This window comes from Odocoileus virginianus, chromosome 6 (assembly GCF_023699985.2).
Source record: "Odocoileus virginianus isolate 20LAN1187 ecotype Illinois chromosome 6, Ovbor_1.2, whole genome shotgun sequence".
In the NCBI taxonomy this organism is placed as follows: domain Eukaryota; kingdom Metazoa; phylum Chordata; class Mammalia; order Artiodactyla; family Cervidae; genus Odocoileus; species Odocoileus virginianus.
In genome coordinates, this window is record NC_069679.1 from 3,396,498 (window position 1) to 3,416,241 (window position 19,744).

At 46.3% G+C, this 19,744-nt stretch overlaps 1 non-coding gene across 1 annotated transcript; it reads left to right on the forward strand.

Annotated features, from left to right (window-relative positions):
• Nucleotides 1–4,447: 4,447 nt before the first annotated feature.
• On the forward strand, nucleotides 4,448–4,520 carry TRNAG-UCC (transfer RNA glycine (anticodon UCC)). Its single transcript has one exon. It is a non-coding gene; the product is annotated as a tRNA-Gly (tRNA).
• The last annotated feature ends 15,224 nt before the right edge of the window (nucleotides 4,521–19,744 follow it).

The following is a 19,744-nucleotide window of genomic DNA, read 5'->3' on the forward strand; positions in this document are numbered from 1 at the left end:
ATCTGGTTTTGCCCTCTTGGCTGGCGAGTGTTGTAGCTGAACATGGCTGTCCAGCCGCTGACTACATTTCCCAGCCTCCCTTGAGCCAGGTGGGCTCACATGCCTACGCCTTCGCTGATGGACCCTGAGCGAGAGTTAACCACACTCAGCTGGAGCTGCCTCCTCCACGCTCTTCTCCCCTTTCCTGTTGGTGAAGTTGATGCAGATTGTAATGGTCTTAAAATCCACCAGTTGCTATCAGACCTGGTGCCTAAGCCACCCACCAACCCAAGCACCTGCCCTCAATGATCTCATAGCAGAGAAATAAACCCCTTATTCCTTAACAGACCACATTATAAGGATCCTTGTTGGAAAACTTATATTAGAAAGCCTAGCAAGCTTTTAAACTACTCTCCAAAGCTTTTTCTTTTAAAATTAACTCCATTTTACTGATGATAATACTACAGTTCAAAGAAGTTAGTCATACTGTTAATAATTAGCAACACTGGTATTCAAACCCAGGTTTTCTGATAATGTCTAATGATAGGGGTCAGAATAGTGGTTCCTTCGGGTAGAATGGATCGGCTGGGAAGGTCATGAGGGAGACTGCAGGCCTCCCTTTATTTTGTAGGAGAAAGGTGCTTAGATTAGTAATTACTTTAACATTCAGACAACATTTTATCACTATACAAAGCACTTTCAAACAATTAACTCATTTAAACCTCATGAATACCTTGCATATTGTACAGATGTTGAGACTGAGGTCTGGACAAGCTAGATATCTTGAACATAGTTAATAAGAATCAGCTCTAGGCTTCAAACACAGGTTGTCACTCTAAATCCTGTACCAGCTTCATTATATGCATGTTGAAGCAACTCTTTCAGGTGTAAATTACAAAAAGCAACTCATACTAGCCTAAGCAACAAGCAAATACCCCTTGCCCCACCATACACCCACTCCTCCATCTGTCTGTCCATGTAAGTAAGGTAGGCTGGGTGCTGGGCAGTAGAACTGGGCAAAGTAGCAAGAGTGTCATCAGAGTTCTTGTTCTCTCGCCATGTCCATTATCTTCCTCCACACAACTGGAGGAAAACGAGGCCAAAGGCAGCTCTAACCTAGAGCTCCCTATGGGAAAAAACTCCTTTTCCCATAGGGAGCTCTAACCTAGAAAAAACTTCTCCTTTTCCCATAGGAAAAACTGAGTTCGTGCCTACTGCTTTAATATAATGTATCAGGAAAACCCCTGATTGGCCTAGCTTGGGTCTGTTGCCTTTTCCATGGACCAATCATTGAGTCCAGAGAGATGGGGCGAGGCACTGTGATTGGCAGTCCCGCAACAGCCACATGGAATGGTAACAGGACAGGAACAACGGTCTGTAGGAAGTGCAGGGAGGCGGATGCTGAAAGCATTTATGTTAATGGATGCTGAAAGCATTTATGTTAAGGGACGTTGGACACACAAAAACAGATCTGTTATACAATGTCTGCACTACTGAAAGGATTCAGTGGAAATCTGGCAGCAGCATCCTTTAGTTTGGGAAACACTGTGTGTGTATATATTACATCTCTTGGTCTTACCATAGACATCCTCTTGGGCATCATGGTCCAAAATGTTGCACTTCATAATGTGCCTATCCATTCAAAACCCTCTCGAGTACTTAGCAGTTCTCCCCCCTTTTAAATTTATTTTGTTATTGAAGGATAATTGGTTTACAGAGTTGTGTTGTTTTCTGGGCAGTTCCCTTTTAATGAAAGCCCCCTGCATATGTGCTCACAGTCCTGTCCCAGGAAGACAGAAGACCCTGATTTAAGAGAAGGGAGAGTAAAGCAATTGCACACAGGTGTGGGGATCTCTGTGGAGATGGGGAAGAAGGGTTGCATAAAACCCGTGGTTTTCTGTCTCCAGGGTTTGTTTGTCATTACTGTCTGAGCATCAAAATTTATTTTCACCACAGTCCCTTGTGTGAAAGAAAGACTTTAACAAAATGTCAGGCCTGCTGTTCTGTCCACTCCTCAGGTGTGCAGAGGTTTTCGATTGCTCTCAGCCAAGCACTTGGTTACCCTGTGGGGCCAACTGCAGGACCACAGACATGAGGGTCACGGTGTCCAGGGCCAAGAAAGCAAGCAGTCAGAGCTGCCTGGCCTGGCAGACTGTCACCTCTCTAATCTGGCATGTGGCCTTTCTAGCAACTTGTAACCCAGTTCTAAGATTCTAGACATGTCTGTTCCATGCTTTGCATTAAGTTTAAAATTTTATACTAGGGAAAATTAAACCCATGGTCAGTCAGTTCAGTCACTCAGTCATGTCCAACTCTCTGCAACCCCATGGACCATCACCAACTCCTGGAGCTTACTCAAACTCATGTCCATTGAGTCAATGATGCCATCCAACCATCTCATCCTCTCTCGTTCCCTTCTCCTGCCTTCAATTTTTCCCAGCATCAGGGTCTTTTCAACGAGTCAGTTCTTCGCATCAGGTAGCCAAAGCACTGGTAGGACATAGATTTTTACATTGAGCTTGTATACACACACACACACACACACACACACACACACACACAGACAATATAACCAAAAGTATTTCTTGAGAACTACTGATGGATAAAGATGATGTGGTGTATGTGTATATATGCACACATACATACAATGGAATATTACTCAACCATAAAAAATATGTAATAATGCCATTTGGAGCAACATGGATGAACTTAGAGATTATCATACTAAGGAAAGTAAATCAGAAAGACAAATATTGATACCATACGACATATATGTGAAATCTAAAAAGTGACACAGATGAACGTGCCTACAAGAAAAAACAGACCTACATACATAAAGAGCAGACTTGTGGTTACCAAGGGGGAAAGTGGCAGGAATTAGCAGATGCAAACTGTTAGTGTAGAATGGATATCCAACAAGGTCCTAGTGTATTACACAGGGAATTATATTCAGTATCTTGTAATGATCTATAATAGAAAAGAATCTAAATATATATATGGGTTTGTGTGTTCAGTTGCTTTCAACTCTTTGCAACTGTTTGGACTATAACCCACCAGGATCCTCTGTACTTGGGAATTTTCAAGCAAGAATGCTGGAATGGGTTGCCATTTCTTTCTCCAGGGGATCTTCTTGATGCAGGATCAAACTTGTGTCTCCTGCATTGCAGGCAGATTGTTTATGAGTCATTGGGGAAAGCCATATATATATGTGTGTGTGTGTGTATATATATATATATATATATATATATATATATATATAGGCTTTGAGATCCAACCAGTCAATCCTAAAGGAAATCAGTCCTGAATATTCATTGGAAGGACTGATGCTAAAGCTGAAACTCCAATACTTTGGCCACCTGATGTGAAGAACTGACTCATTGGAAAAGATCCTGATGCTGGGAAAGATTGAAGGTGGGAGGAGAAGGGGACGACAGAGGATGAGATGGTTGGATGGCATCACAGACTCAATGGACATGAGTTTGAGGAAGCTCCAGGAGTTGGTGATGGACGGGGAAGCCTGGCATGCTGCAGTCCATGGGGTCGCAAAGAGTCGGACATGACTAAGCAATTGAACTAAGCTGAACTGAAGGCTTTGAATACTTTGCTGTATACCAGAAATTAACACAACACTGTAAATCAACTATACTTCAATACAACAAATAAAAAAAAAGCCTAATACTTACCCCACCCTGTGTATTGTACTTTGATTTATTCTATTTAATTCTATTTCATTTTTTAAATTACTGAATATATTGATTTCATGACAGGTCACAACCTACATATGGTTCAAAGAGTACATAGTCCAAACCCTCTATGATCTGCCTGATTGTGTCATCAAGTAAAACTATGAACACCTTCTACAGAAAGGTTCCAAAGCCCTTTGTTTCAGGACTCTGGCCCAGAAGAGCATGAACTGGTCTAGACTGGGTGCCAACGTGGGTTCTGGGCTCAAATGACTCTTGCATGACACATCTCAGAGTTGGAAGGGATGCTTTCTCAGCTGCGTAAATTCTCTCCCCAGCGTGTCAGCGTGGGTGACCCGGGGCACCCAACCTCTGCTCTGCTTTCAGCAGCCAGGAGTTCGCTGCCTGCTGCTGCTGCAGCTGACTGCCTTACTGCAAAGATCTCTGACGTTTCCAGTACGAATGACCTAGCGGCAACTACGTGCACTCCCCCCGGTCCTGCCCTCAGAAGCCAGGTGCGTCCAGTCCCTTTTCTACACCACGCAGTAAACCCCTTTTGAAGACAACACCCATGACTGTCCTGAGTCCCCACCACCAGCTCCTTCATCTCTGTGGGGTGGGGTTTCCAGGTCTCTTGCCACCATCCAGTCTGTTGTTTTTGGACACATACTTGTTTGCCAACATTCTTCTGGAAGTGTGGCTCCCTGAACAAGGATTGAGTGCTAGATGAGTATAGATGCGTGTATGTGTGTGTACAAAATCCTATTTTAAGAAATCAGGGGACATCCTTGGTGGTCCAGTGGCTAAGACTCTGTGCTTCCAATGCAGGGGGCCTAGGTTCGATCCCTGGTCAGGAAACTAGATCCCACATGCTGCAGCTAAGACCTGGTGCAGTCAAATTTAAAAAAAAAGAAAAGAAAGAAAGAGAGAAATCAGATGGTGTGTCAGAGCTTTTGATCCCAATATTGTAAACCCTTGTCCTACCTGATGTTTGGTCAGCCCCGCTCTTTTTTGGTTGATTTCCTCTTTTTTTTTTTTTTTTTAAAGAGGGTATTGTTGAATGGGTACAGAGTTCCAGTTTGGGATGATGAACAAATTCTGTAAATGAGTAATGATGATGATTGAAGAACATTGTGAATGTACTTGAGGTGACTGAACTGCGCATGTTAAAATGGCCAGAATGATAACTTTTACATCACACATATTTTACCACAATTTAAAAAAAAAAACAGAGAGGGTTAGATGATCTAAGATTCCTTTGAACGGTTCCACAGCCTTTACAATCTGATGCCACATTACTTCGACTTTGAAGGCCCCAAGGGCCAGGTTTAGACCTGACCTTTCCTTGGAGAACGGTGGGAAGATGCTGACAGAGATTCTCAGGCTAGGATGAAGGGAGGCTGGTATTCAGCCCCAAGTGTACAACTCCTCACCCGCATCATGAGTAGTCTAGTGAATACATTCCCTGAGAAATCAGAACACTAATGCTGGCTGGAACCCTGGGCTCAGAGTCCCTGGAGGGCATTAAAGCCCAGCAATGCTCCCCTGACAACCTGACCTCTGGGTTATCTGAGGAGTAGCTCAGAGAAAACCCAGAGGCCCAGCCCCGAGACATTCCTTCCCTGCTCCCTGGCCCTGGTTTTTAAAACCTTCTCTCCGTCCGTCTACTCCAGAGTGGTGGGGGTGCTCAGAGGGTTGTCGGCATGAAAGTGGGGAAGCCATCTATGGGCTTGGATTCCTTGTCTCCAGTTTTGGGAAGCAGCCTCACATCTTCCATTTAAAAGACAGAGGGAAGGGGAAAGTGAGGACAGAAACCCCAAACAAGCAGAATCCGAGAAAGACAACCGTATGTTGAGTGACCCAAGCGCCCTCGCCTTGGTGTTCCTGCCTCCCCAGGGCTGCGTGGGGATTCCCAGACCCCCCGAGAAGCAGCACCCAGGTCTGAGAGCCAGGCACTACCCCCAGCTCGACATCATGCAAGTCTCCATACCCCAATCTCGAGATACTTAGGGTCTTTGAAGTGAGAGCGCCCAGAGAGCTGAAAACTACAGCAAGGCTCCGATTCAGGGAGTGTTGTCATATTTCATCTTTTCAACAAAGAGCTGGAAGCAGCTCCACGAGGACAACGGCACAGAATGAGACGGTGCTCATTCAATGTGGTTCTGCTCCCGTCTCGTGAAGTGACAGCTGAGGAGACCCGGCCACGCACCCAGGCGGACAAAAAGCCCAAGGAAAGAGTCAAGACTGAACACGAGGATGACATTAACCTGGGCGCGGCAGGTTCTGTGGTGCAGTTTAAGGTCAGGAGGCATTTTTATACCACCTGGTGGAAGCCAGTGGTCAACACCAGGTTTTGTCAGGGAGACACACCAGATTCTGATTTGATGAGCAGTCTGAAACAGACCCACCTGCACAGGTGGAGATGGAGGGTGAAGATGCAATTAAGGTGTCTACTAAGAAGAAAACGTTGGGCTTCTCTGTGGCTCAGTAGTAAAGAACCCACCTGCCAAGGCAGGAGACACTGGTTCGATCCCCTATCCAGGAGGATCCCACATGTGGTGGAGCAACCAAGCCCATGGGCCAGAATTGTTGAGCCTGAACTCCGGAGCCTGGGAGCCAGAACCGCTGAGCCTGTATGCCACAACTACCAAAGCGCGTGCGCCCAGTGCCTGTGGTCCGCAATGAGAAGTCGCTCTAGTGAGCAGCCGGAGCACTAGAGACGAGCTCGGGCAGCAAGACCCAGCACAGCCAAAAATAAAAAATAATAATAAAAGGAGCCTGCTACTTGACTCCAGGGCTTTGTTCCTACAGATCAAGAGTGTGTTCACAGCTAGAAAACCACAATCTGTTTCCACTGTATCCTGACCATAGAACAATTTCCTCTATTTTATTTTCCTTTCCCTATTCTTTTACTGTACATCCAGGAATGGCATATGTGCACAAACATGCTGCATTTAAAAAAGACTAAATAGCCAATGGTATGTTTTGATCAATTTCAAGCAGAGATGGGATGGGGAAAACTTCCTAGTTCTGTGGAAATTCTCCCTTTGCGTTAGTAGCATGATTCTCAGCTCTTATCTTTATATTCCAGTAACTTATTTTGCTGTTTCACTGTTTAACAAAAAATGAAATAAAAATCCTTGCATAGTTTGTGCAATTGTGGAACTTTAGTGCTTTTCATTTATTGTTGTAAAACCACGGGCAATTTGATAACAGTTTTGTTTGTAGCTGTCATATGTGGGACAATCTGTCCTTAAGTGGAAATAATTACTCTAAAAGGAATGCATTCTATATAGTTTTCAAGCCAAGCAACTTGTTGTTTAAATCAATTTCTTGCTTAAAGTGAGGGAAAAAAAAAAAGTGAGAGAGATGAAGCCAGAATAAAATTCCCAGGTGGCAGTCTATTAATTAAAGGACAATTACAGAATAAAACTATCTGAAACCCATTAGAGGGGGAAGCAGGGCTAGCATGGGGCATTTCCCACGCTTTCCCCAAGCATCAAATGCTTTCCTCCCAACACAAGGCACCACAGCAGCCATCCACATCTGGGGCTCAAGTGTGGGCATTCGTCATGGCTTTGAGTTCTGGAGGCAGTCAGACCTGGGTTCAAATCCTGACCCTGATACTTACCAGCTATGTAACTCTCGACAAGCATCTCATGCTTTCTGAGCTTTTGCTGTCACATCTATAAAGTGAGGAGGATGGTGCTTCATAGGTGGTTGTGAGTGCAAATGAGATAGTACACATAAAGTGCTTAGTGAGCAGTGAGGACTCAATAAACCTCCATCATTGTGTCCTGTGGTCTTCCCAGCCTGGGAGCTGAGAGGACATCTTTGCTTTCTTCAATGGCCAGAGCTACATGGATTTTTCTCCCCAATGTCTTATTACAAAATATTTCAAACATATAGAAAAGTTGCAAATTGTACAGTGAACACCCATATACCTATCAGGTAGATTCCACAATTAGCATTTTGCTAGAAATATGTTACCAAATACTTTTAAAAAATGCTATCTACCCATCAATTCATCTGCTTTAAAAGATGCATTCTGAAGTCAGTTGCCGACATCAGCACTTTTCACACAGTTCTGTGTCTCCTTAATGAAATATCCCCACAGCAAGGAGCCCAACTAAAGCTTCCACATGCCAACCTGAAACACTGCCCTGCATGTAGGTGCCAAATGCACGTGTATGACTGACTCAGATGGAGTAAAGAAAGGATATTACATCTACTAGAAATGTAATTGATATGTGAGCCCAAACAGAATGAGCTTTAGTCTTTTAAGCATGTTTTAATCTACGTTAGAGATGTTTATGCCCCACTTGGTCTTTATTTTGTAGAGGAAATGGCCATCAAATATAACACAAGAGAAACTGTAAATAAAAATGTGTTGTTAAGGGAGGGCTGGCTGCCTGAGCTACCACAGCCATCTACCTTGAATCATTAGCATCATAATTTTGGAGGAGAAAACCTTGCTGTCCCAGAATCTATTCTGAAATGTTAACCCAGCCTCAATGTCCACTCCAAGCCTGAAGACCAGGGAAACAGCATTTCAGTCCAGGGCACATCAAAAGGCTTTCTGGTGCAAGGTTTCTTCCAATGCCCAGACCCATCCTCCAAAAAAGGGGCACTGATTTCTAATGAACTGTGTGAAGGAAGAAAGTCCAGTTCCACCCAGATCTTCTCCATTCACTTGCTTCCAATTCATTCACAGGAAATCCAGGTTGAGATGTCTCAAATAAATGTTCTTTGATACTGTAAATGCCTTCATCTGGGGGCAAAGGCTCTGCCGACTCGGCTGGTTTACATTTTTTCAGCTTGAGTTGACAAAAAGGAGAAGCAGAGCTGACTTTTACCAAGCCTTCTCTCTGCCCACCGTGAGATCAAGCGTTAGCCAGAAGCCAAATAATCACTCTGACAACACGACTGTGTCCTTCGTTGTTCTTGTTGTTGATTGCTCAGTCGTGTCCGACTCTTTGTGACCCCACGGACTGTAGCCCACCAGGCTCCTCTGTCCATGGGATTCTCCAGGCAAGAATACCATGACCTCCTCCAGGGGATCTTCCTGACCCAGGGATCAAACCCACGTCTCTTGCTTGGCAGGCGGATTTTTTTTTTTTTTACTATTGAGCCACCTGGGAAGCCCAACAGTGTTCTTACCCTGCGTTTTTCTTTTCTTCCAAAATGAAGGAAAAAAACCCAAACCTACGGTCATGTGAAGTTTTCATGAGAGGAAAGAGCTTCTGACACCAAGCAGATGGGGTTTGGGTGGCACTGGCTCTGCCCTGGAGCTGGGGAGGGTTTTCAGGGAGCAGAGAGGATCAGAGTGACATGCTTCAAGTGACATACTTGTCATGATGTGCATATGTCAGGAGCTTAATAAATGTAAAATGAGCCCATGTGGGTTTTCAGTGCAAAAGTCAGGGAACAAAGGCACTTCTCTAGCCACACGGTAGCATTCAAAAGGGCCTCTTTGGGGAGACTTCTACTTACAAAAAAAGAGCAACTGAGGATCCCAACATTTTTGGAGAAATGTGTTTTGTTCGCTCTCTACCACAACCCACCTGTTGCACAGGGCCCATGGTTCTGCTCAGGAGTTAGACTGCTACAGTTATTGGTTACTTTCCAGAGAGACTGGGCCTTGTCCAGTGGAGGTACTGAGAGGTGGTTCCTGAAACAGCCAAGAATAAGAGGGCCAGAGGAACTGTGTCCATCCTGCCTGGACCACGCCAAGGGTCAAGCCTGGAGGAGCTCAAGTCTGGGTCCAGTGCACTTAACATGGCGCCTGGAATGAGTACAAAAGACCGCTGGGTTGGCTGCCGAAATGGATGGAAAGTGAAAGAAAGGGTAGGAGGTGATGGGGGCAGGCCAGGAAGATCTCCCATGCTGCTTGCCCTGGGTCGCCAGGTCGGTTTCCCTAACCAGGTGTAATGTGCCAGCTTGTGTTTCATTTTTTATTTTTATTTTTTTTTGCCAGCTTGTGTTTTATTGCTTGCCTAGTTAGTGCATGGTGAACCTTTTGGTTTACATTAAAGCACAGCACCCAGGCAAACAGCCACCTTCAAAACAAAGTGATTTTGCTTTCTGGAGCTTCCACATCAGGATTAGCAGTTCACCTATACTCTGGGGCCAAAAGGATCTGCCTCTTGAATGTACAAATCAGAGCTACATTCTGTCAGATTTTTTAAACCTATGACCTTTAACCACACTGTTGATTCACAATGTCAAAAAGCCTCAATCTTCTTCGGGACTGGAGAGTTTAAAGATACTTGGCACAAAGTTGAATACTGAATCCACATTAAATCTTTCCATCTCAGCTGGAAGAGCTTCATTTTTAACAGTCAGAGTCCTGCTTGATAGACTGCATAAACTATGACCATAAAATAATGAACCTTCTTAACAAATGTATCAGAATTTGTAACCCAAATGTGGGATGCCTGGTGGCTCAGTGGTAGAAGAATCTGCCTGCAATACAAGAGACTCATGTTCGATCCCTGGGTTGGGAAGATCCCCTGGAGGAGGAAACGGCAAGGCACTCCAGTATTCTTGCCTGAGAAATTCCAGGCACAAAGGAGCCTGACTCGTTAACAGCCCAGGGGGCCACGAGAGAGTCAAATACAACTCAGCAACTAAATCACAACTACGACCCCAATACATGTCTGTATGCTCCAATAAATGTGGGACTTAAAAGTGGCTTTTCAGTCAAATGATGCCAGTATGGCTCAAAACATTTTCAAAATTTCTCTTTCAGAGTAGCCTTCAAAACACCGGCACAAAAGCAGATGGATGTCACCTGACTTGACAGCCACAGGGATGTTCTTCTGATCCAATGCAATTCTTGGCCTTTCATCTTCTTCGCAATTTCCACCTTGCTCCTCTCCCCTCTTTCCCATCATGAATATCTAGAGGACTGCAGAAATGGTTGAGGTGGTGCTGCCTGAGAATGGGACAAAGTCCAGAAGAAAGACTGTGGGTCTAACAACAGCTTGGAATCTGCAAGATGGATGAGGCACGGCTACTGCCTCAGGTTCTTTGAATACTGACAGGCTATAAGAAACTGAAGTGGATAACTGACCAAGTGTCCTCAGTCCAACTCATTTCAAGTTAAGACCTCATCTCTCATTAAGTCAGGGAATATTCCTTGACTATAGCCAAGAGGTAGCACCATGCATCTAATACAGATCTGGATTTTGTCAAAGCTTTTTTTTTGCAACAGGTCAAAACACCAATCGCCTGATGGTTCACCAACAAGCTGGTGCTGGCTGCCACTGAACGGCAAGAACTTTGTGGACAGAGGCAAGGTAGAAAAGAACCCGTTGTTGTCTGGATTCCCTCAATGGCAGCAGCTGTAAGAGGGCCAATGTTTGGGTTTCCCCACATTGTTGGATTAGTCTGAGCGAGTTCTCGCCATGTGGGAGGAGACAGCACCACGCCAGAGCCAAGAGTAATAGAACCCCTGGGGAGTGCACCGAGATTTGGAACCAACCAGAGGACGTGTTTGGTTTGTAGGGAGGACTAAATGAAATATTTTTACAAATATTTTGAAAGTATTAAGCACTTTCATTGATACGTTATTCACCACCAGGAAAGCAAACAAACACCAACCTTTCTGCCCCTCTAGTTATCATTTACCTATCTATCACTTACTCCATCTCCTCTGCCCTTTGCTCTTCCCCTGGCTTAGTGAGAGACTGTCCCTGTTGTCATCTAAGACTAATTACCTGTTCTCTTCTAGATCCATCCCTCCCTGCTTCCTGAGTGCTTGTTTTATTAGTCATGACTCATTTCTTCACCTCTTCAACCTTTCCTTCCTGCTTCCCCATCATCATTCAAACGGACTCCAAGATTTCCCAAAGGGAAAAACCCTCGTTTATGCCATTACATTCCTACAGGTACTTGTCTCTCACACCAGTGCCTTTTCTTCATAGGCAGCCTTCAGGAAAGGGCTTCCCCTTCCCTCCAGTTCCTTACATCTCATTCAGACCTGAGCTCAGGGCATTTGGGCTCCTGAATCCATCACTGGCCTAGACCAGGTTTTGTCCCAGTGGCCTGTGACCACCCCACACCACCAAATCCACGGGTACTTTTCTGCTCTTTAATCCATCAACTTTCTAAATTCTTTCCCCTCAACTTCTATGGGAACACACCCTCCTGTTGTTTCATTCCCCAGCCCCCCCATGTCCCATTTTTCTTCCTCTGTTCATTCCTCAAAACACTGGGGATCCCTCTTGGGATTTCTTTAACACTTAGGAGGAAACTGTTTGGCCCATGGTTACATGACAGTCAAGACCCTTTCTTGAGCCCCGCGTTTTGGAGTTGGTGCATTCTTTCTCTTGGACTCCACTTAAGGTTCTTATCTTTCTGGATATCTGGGTAATACGTCAGCCAGGGGCCACCTGCTGCTGGGAAAACACACATCCTAAAGGTTCAGTTTCCATCAGCGATGCCCCAGGCACCAGAATAAACCTCTCTTTGTTTCCTTATCTTCTCTGCCGTGCCTTTTCTAGGGTTCACCTCGCCTCTCTCTGAAAGGGCTAAGACAGAATGAAGACTTGCATCTGGGCTGATGAAGACAGGGGGGCACTCAGTCTGTTGGATCTAAACTTAAAAACTGCCTATCCACGGTCCAGAGAGTCTGTGTGGCTGCATTAAGCCCAGGTCACAAGGGCTAGGGCTCCTCTTTTTGAGGTCATGGGCTAAAGCCCTCGAACATTCATTCCGTGGGGGATTCCCTACCTGCCTCAGGATCCTAGAAGAGGATTGAGGTGCTGAGGTCCTGGGGGCAGACATTCTCATGTGCACCCCAATCTGACCAACTTGTATCCACAGCCTTTTCTATACGCGCTTGTTCAGGGACATGTGATCCACCCACAGGCCTCCAAACTCCACTTTCGGTTGATGTTGCCAAATCACCACCTGTAATCCGTAGGCAGGGCTCCTAATTCACTCATGTGGGTGAAAAATGTTGCCTGCTCTATCAGTAAACAGATGGTGTTGCAGCCATCAGCCACTTCAGTCACCCCCAGCTGTGCACCCTTGGGGGATTCACCATGGAAAAAAGCAGGATATTGGCCTAGATGGTTACAGTGCATACCAAAGGAATGATTTCAAAGAGCCCAGACTCTTGCATCTTCCCATATACAGAAAAGCGCTAAATTCATTTCCTTGGGATAGGCAGTGTTTCTTTCATTATCAGTAAGTGTTTGATTCTGACTACCTTGTGTTTGAGTGAACTCCAGGAGTTGGTGACGGACAGGGAGGCCTGGCGTGCTGCGATTCATGGGGTCGCAAAGAGTCGGACACGACTGAGCGACTGAACTGAACTGAACCTTGTTTTGGGCGTGCTTGTTTGTAAAGTTCTACATATTTTGGCTCCTCCCTCATCTCTTTGGAGGAGTCCCTCAGAGCTAATCTGAGAGGCTGCCTCCCTGGCTTAAGTTCTCAGAAAGACTGCCTTACGCAATTCTCAATTTTTAGGTTGTACATTCTTTTTTCTCAGTTGACACATGACCAACACAACTAAAAGCCAACTCCTCAACACTCCCCCATCCCCGCCTCTCTCTCTCCGCACGCCAGTCTCCAGTTTTGCTGCTCAGCTCTTTCTTTTCCGTAAAACCAAGAAGTCACCTCAATAAAAACCTTGCTTAGCCCCTAACCGGGTTAGTGGCCCTCCTCTATGTTCATATAGTGCCCTGTGCTTTCCCATTTGACATGTGTGGGAATCATTTGCTTTCTTCCCAGTTTTCCTGCTAGACTGTGTGTAATTTCAAGGCAGGAGTGCTGTCTTGGGTATGAAATTCCAGGAGTAAGTACATTTGTGAAATAGAAAAACTTCCCCTGTTGCAAACTGGGATGTTACCCTTCCTCAAACACATCATCAGTTTTTTGAGTGCGTTTTTTTTTTTTTTTTCTCCTTAAATGAGCTCTGTCTGTGTCTACTGTCTTGTTTTTAGGTGATTTCTCTAGGTGGATCTCAAAACTTCAGTCACTTTCAGATACCATAACAGTTCCAATTTAGGATCTTAAAAGTGCTGATATACACTCAAACTTGAGTCTCACCTCCAACTTATCATTTCTTCCCTCTCTCTTTGGGCTTCCCTGATAGCTCAGTTGGTAAAGAGTCCACCTGCAACGCAGGAGACCCCGGTTCGATTCCTGGGTCGGGAAGATCCGCTGGAGAAGGGATAGGCTACCAACTCCAGTGTTCTTGGGCTTCCCTTGTGGTTCAGCTGGTAAAGAATCTGCCTGCAATGTGGGAGACCTGGGTTTGATCCCTGTGTTGGGAAACAAGGGAAAGTTTACCCACTCCGGTCTTCTGGCCTGGAGGATTCCATGGGGCTGCAGAGAAGGACTGAGCGACTTTCACTTTCCCTCCCTCTGGCTCGGGTCTGACATGGGGGTTAAGACACTGCAGTCAGGAACTTCCCTTGTGGTCCACTGGTTGGGAGTCTGCCTATCAACACAGGGGTCAATGGTTTGATCCCTGGTCTGGGAAGTTCCACATGCCTATGGGCAACTGAGCCCATGTGCCGCAACAAGAGAAGCCACCATAATAAGAAGCCCTTGCACCCCAACACGGGAGTAGCTCCCACTCACCACAGCTAGAGAAAGCCTGCATGCAACAGTGAAGACCCCGTGCAGTCAAAAATAATCAATAAAAATTTTTAAAAAGACTGCAGGGGGGATGGGGGCATGGCTTGTTCCTTCACCCTTCTCCTCTCTCCTCCTCCCTCCTGCTTTGGGGTCCTACAGAGCTGAACAGATGAGGAAAAATGAGAGCAAAGGGACAGAGGTCATCATGTTTAACATGTGCACTGTGTGTGGCCTTTGCGTGAGGGTCTGGAGTCCCTTCATCCTCAGTCTGGCTCTCCCACAGGGCATATTAATGGGACTTCTGAGACAGCTTCTCCCACTGCCACTGTGCGGACAGGCCACACTGCATTCTCCAGTGATCTCAGTCTCTCTCTGCTCAATCCCCCAGCCCCACCCGCTTCCCTGGACGGCAGCTCTCTAATTACTAAAGCAAGCATGGGATTCCTCTACTTTTAGCCTTTCAAATGGCAAAGATGCATCTTGCTATCCCTACAGCCGTGAGGCTGAGGGGATGACCCTGTCACCCAGCTCCAGCTAACCTCCTGTTTTTCAGGCTTCATGCCCCAAACACCAGGAGACACAAGACAAGCTCTCCCACGACCCTGAGCACCCTCCCCTCTGCTAGCAGTATTAATACTATGCAGGTTGATGCGCTTTCACCACTCGACAAGCTTCTCTGAAATGAAGAGGCAAGTTCATCCCCCTTTCTTACAAAACACCCCTAAACCTGAGGTTCCCTTGACTCCCCACTTTGCTTGATTTGGGTGGCTGGATCCCCTTCCCCATGGGGAGGGAAGGAAAAAGCACAGCTTGCTCCTGTGACAAAGAACTCCTTCTTAGGAACCTCTAGCCTTCTCTTCACAAGTCCTGCGGGGTATCCTTAGCACCTTTTTTAGATGTGGGGTTCTTATCACACATTGACTTCACCTTTGAAGCTCTAGCCAACACCTGAGACAACAGGAAAAGTTCAATTGCACATCCTGTTAGCTGTTACCTCTGCTTAAAATATTCCTTTTTCTTCCTTTCTGCCTTCTGCTGCATATCACTGCTCTCACCCGCCTTATCTAAAATCTTGTCACAGTAAATAGTAAGGAAATGGGTTTGATTAGAACTTCATCTTTGAACAAAAACAAAAATTACAAAAATGTTATCTATTTTATAAAATATACTTGTGTAATTGTGCACTAATTCTTAGACTAACCAAAAGAATCAGTTGTGTTTCTTGGGCATTAACTATTTGATAAAATTATATAACGCAGTACATCTTCCTTCATTTTACATTCGACAGGAAGATAAAGAGGAATATTTTTGCAAAAATATTCCAGAGTTTCATCAGTTTCCTAGGGCCTTTCTCCCATCTTTGATATTCAAACTATCTTCTTTTGAAGAGTCTGTCTATATCCTTGTCACTTTTCCCTCCTCTGTTAAAGGGCTCCAGTTCTGCCAGCTCTTTTGTTAGTGGGTTTACCCTCCAACTTCATGAAAGTGCATTTGATCTGCATCTTATTTGCCACTTTTAAGACACTGGAAATCAACTGGAGGTTTACTGACTAAGAGGAGGAGGTGGCTGCATAGTAAGGAGGTTGGTTTAATTGGGGTTGAGGTATTTGCATGACACCTTTTAAGAGTGGTGGGTAAGTTCATTAGTCACCATTGTGTTATAACAACTGTTGTTCCCTATGGCACCTTATAGCTATGGAGCTTAAAGACCAAACCCTGGGATAAGCAAGGGCCTCTGGCTGCCCCCATGAATTAGTTGTAACTTAAGTGCTTCTCAGCCAAGATGGTGACAAAGACTGACCGGAGCTGGTAGAGAACTCACAGGAGACAAGGACGGCTGGCTACTAGAGTGACTATGCTGAGTCACAGAGCCAGGAAGGGATTGCAAGGTCTGAAAGGGAAGGTGGGAAAGGTACCAAGACCAGTTTGGCCTCTGTGACCACACAGGAAAGGCTTAGTCCTGAGATGGCACAAGAAACTGAACTCTTCCGCAAGTCAGCTCTTCAGTCCTGTAACTTCAAGGCAAATACAAGCATCTTTATAAGATGGTAGATGACTTAGCCGCATCAGGGGACCAACTGGGGTGTTGAGTCATAATTTGAAAAATGGCTCTCCTCTAGCCAAACACATTCAGAAACAACCTCTTCCTAAACTTACCACCTCCCACTCAGTAGTTGGCCTCTTGTGAGGGAGGCTTTGCCAGTCCCACCAAGGCTTCTGGGTCCCCCATAACTAAGGAGCATCAGAAAGCATGCCACCTGCCCTTTGCAGCTAGTCCCTGCCGTCTGGGGACTTCACAGCACTAGGTGGACGCTATGTAGCCAGTGGTCTGCAGGGAAAGTCATGTGGGGAAACTCATTTACAACAAAACTTGAACAAATGAAGGGAGAAAATCTTAGGCAAGGTTTGGAAGATGAAGGAGGAAAATCTGAGTCTGTCCAAATGTGAGACCATAAAAAGCATTTGAAGCCATCAGCTGATATCTTGGAGGCGATCCCAGGGTAAACAAAACCTGCCTGAGGAGTCTGGACAATGTAATGTTCACCCTGATTTGATGAAGGCGCTGAAGTCCTTCCAGCTGATCCAAACAAAAACCCTTTGAAGATAGCCAAGGCTGCAGACACACGCTTCCCAGGAGCAGGCAGTGGGGCGAGGCTGCCATCAGGCTGAGTAAACACGGTCTGCAGGTTGGTGGGAGGGGTGGGGATGGGGGCTGTGCTTTGAAGTCAGGGACTGCAGGGTCATCCTGAAATCAGAAGGTATGTCCTTTGAATTCAGCAAACGAAACATTCGTTCAGTGAGTCCTGTCTAAATGCCAAGCATGCTTGATAAGACAAAGATGTTCCGTGAAACAAACCAGACAGGAGATTTCCGCCTGGAGGGGAAGACAGACATTTACACACGAAGGGCAGTAAGGGTGGCGCTCTCTTTCACAGGACAGGGGCGGGTCTGAAACAGAGTCCCAGCGCAGCAGGGCTAGAGGGACACCTTACCGGGGAAAGAAACCTTTACGTTTACACCTGAAGGATGAGCCAGTCCCGCAAACAGCAGACAGAGGAGGGAGCGAACTATGCCAGGAGACCAGCCCGGGTCAAGCCTGGAGTCATGGGTGTGGCCGCAGGTTGCAAGAGCCGACAGAAGTGCAGAGTCAGATGAAAGTCACTGGGGTTATTCATACTGCAAAGGGAAGGGCTAAAAGTGGAATGAGAGTTTTCACTTATAATAAGTTGTTTATCCAGAGAGCAATGGCCTCCTCCGCTGAGGCTGGCTTGGAGGAAAGGGGCTTCGGGGCTCCCGTCAGAGTAACTCCAGACTCAGGGAAGGACCAGCCCCTGGGTGAGGGTCCGAAGGCATGAAAGCATGGTCGCCAGGGAGACAGGTGTGGTCGCCAGAATCTGCTTCTGTGTAGGGCTGGGTGGGCTATGGCCCTTGTGGGGTGAGATCACCCCAAGGGATGTGCTTTATAAGAAGCCATGGGTTGCTAAACCGCCTCTGAGAAGGGCAAGCCAAGAGGGATATGCCACTGGGGCCAGACTTGCTGAGTTTGGGGTCACAGGGGCGTCCAGCTCCCCCTGCCCCTTCCCCCACTGCTCCGATCCCAATATTAATATTCCAATATTGAAAGAACATCACTTTGAAGAGCACCAAGTTATTAGCCTTCCCAGGGGTCTCACAAGTCTCAGTTTGGCTCTGTCCATAAGAAAAGGAAAAGATCTTCCCCGCCCCTCTCCTCCTCTTTTATCTGCCTCCTGGCATGGTTCCAAAGACAGGATAAAGCAGGACCACTTGAAATACACCACCTAGAAACAGGAGGACTGGCAGCTTCAGCTGAGATGATGGTTCAGGTCAAAGGCTGGCTTTGCCTTGCACGAACCTCAGCTCCCCCTTCTCCGCCCCCATGACAGGGCCAGGGAAATTGGAGGGGCGGGGAGTGGGGCCAGATCAGGCCACTCAAAAAAGAGCCGTAGGAACCAATAAACATATGAGAAAGTTCAGTCTCCTGGCACTGGAAGAAAGATGAAACAAGGCACCATTTTAAAGCCCATCAAGCTGGCGAGGATTTTGAAATCATACAGTAGTAAGTACTAGGAAATGGTCAAGCTCCAGTCACTACTGGTGTTCTGTGTAAAACATCAGTGACAAAGGAAGAGAGGCTAATGGCACCTCGGCTCACTCCATCCTGCCATCCTGCCTCAAGAGTGCCCTTCCTCCTCGTCCGGGAGGGATTAACTGCGCCCTGACTTGGCTCTGCGTGGTGACGGGGTGGTTGTGCACAGGGGTGGTCAGTGCGATGACTTAATCTAAAAGCCAGCAGCCGCCCCGCAGCAGCCCAGCCCTCCTTCAGCATCAGACCAGACCCTGCCTTCAGGGGGAGACACCCCCCCACCTCTGTATAAGAAGCAGGGAATTACCTCTCACGAACATCTTTCCGTCCCAGCCTATAAGCGAAGTTGGGAGCATAATTTACTACGACTCAGCCACTTAACTTTTGACTTAAGGCAACAATGTTTAATTAACTACAGAAATCAAAGCATTTCTCTAACCAGGTCCTGCTGACCAACACAGAGCTCTCTATATAACAATTTAAACCAAAATATACCATCTGAACCACAGTCATTATTTGCATTTCTCTTTTTAAGGCAAGATCCTCATAAAGCAATATTTCTTATAAGAAAGTCCACATACACAAGCTAACCTCTGCATTACCTTCTTTCATCCCAAACCCCAAAGAGAAATCGTTACAAACAGAACTTTACAGAATATCTGTATCTCAAGTGTCTGTTAGGCTTCATCTCAGAGCCCTAAACACAGAGGAGGAATGGGGTTCTGCTGACATTATTTAAAAGACAGTATTCAGGGTTGCTAGTGAGAACCACTTCCCCTTCCAGCACTCAGCAAGATGGTACCTGATTGTTAACTAGAGACCAATTGACGCCAACTGGTCACAGGACAAGACAGGACGTTCAATTCCATGTCCCAGCCAGCACCCTCGTGAGACGCTTCAGAGAAGCTTCAGAACCCACCTGTCGGTCTCCTCTCCTCCCACGGGCACTGCGCTGCGGGTTTTGTCTGTGTGTTCTCTGGGAAGATGGCAGAGACCTGCGCAGGGGAAGACGATTTTCCTACGAAATATATGAAAAACCATTCATAAACTCCCTCTCCAGGCTGAGGAATCCCAACTCCTTTCAAATGTGTTTTATTTTCCAAGCTTCCCGTTAACTTTTTACCCTCTGACTCTCATACCTCTTGCTGAGCGGCCGTACCTGTCCCTTCACGGCCTTCTCTGACCTGCACGCGTCCCAGCACTCTGCCGAGCTGAGCTTCTGACTCTAGTTCTGACCGTCACTCACCTGAAGCCCCTCACCCTAAATAGTCAGAACAGGACTCCCCACACATGATCCTTAAAGGCGCAGGACACAGGGACGGGAAGGAAGCTGGGGACGAGAGGCTACAGAGAAACAGCAGAGCGGTACGGGCTTCTTAAGAGC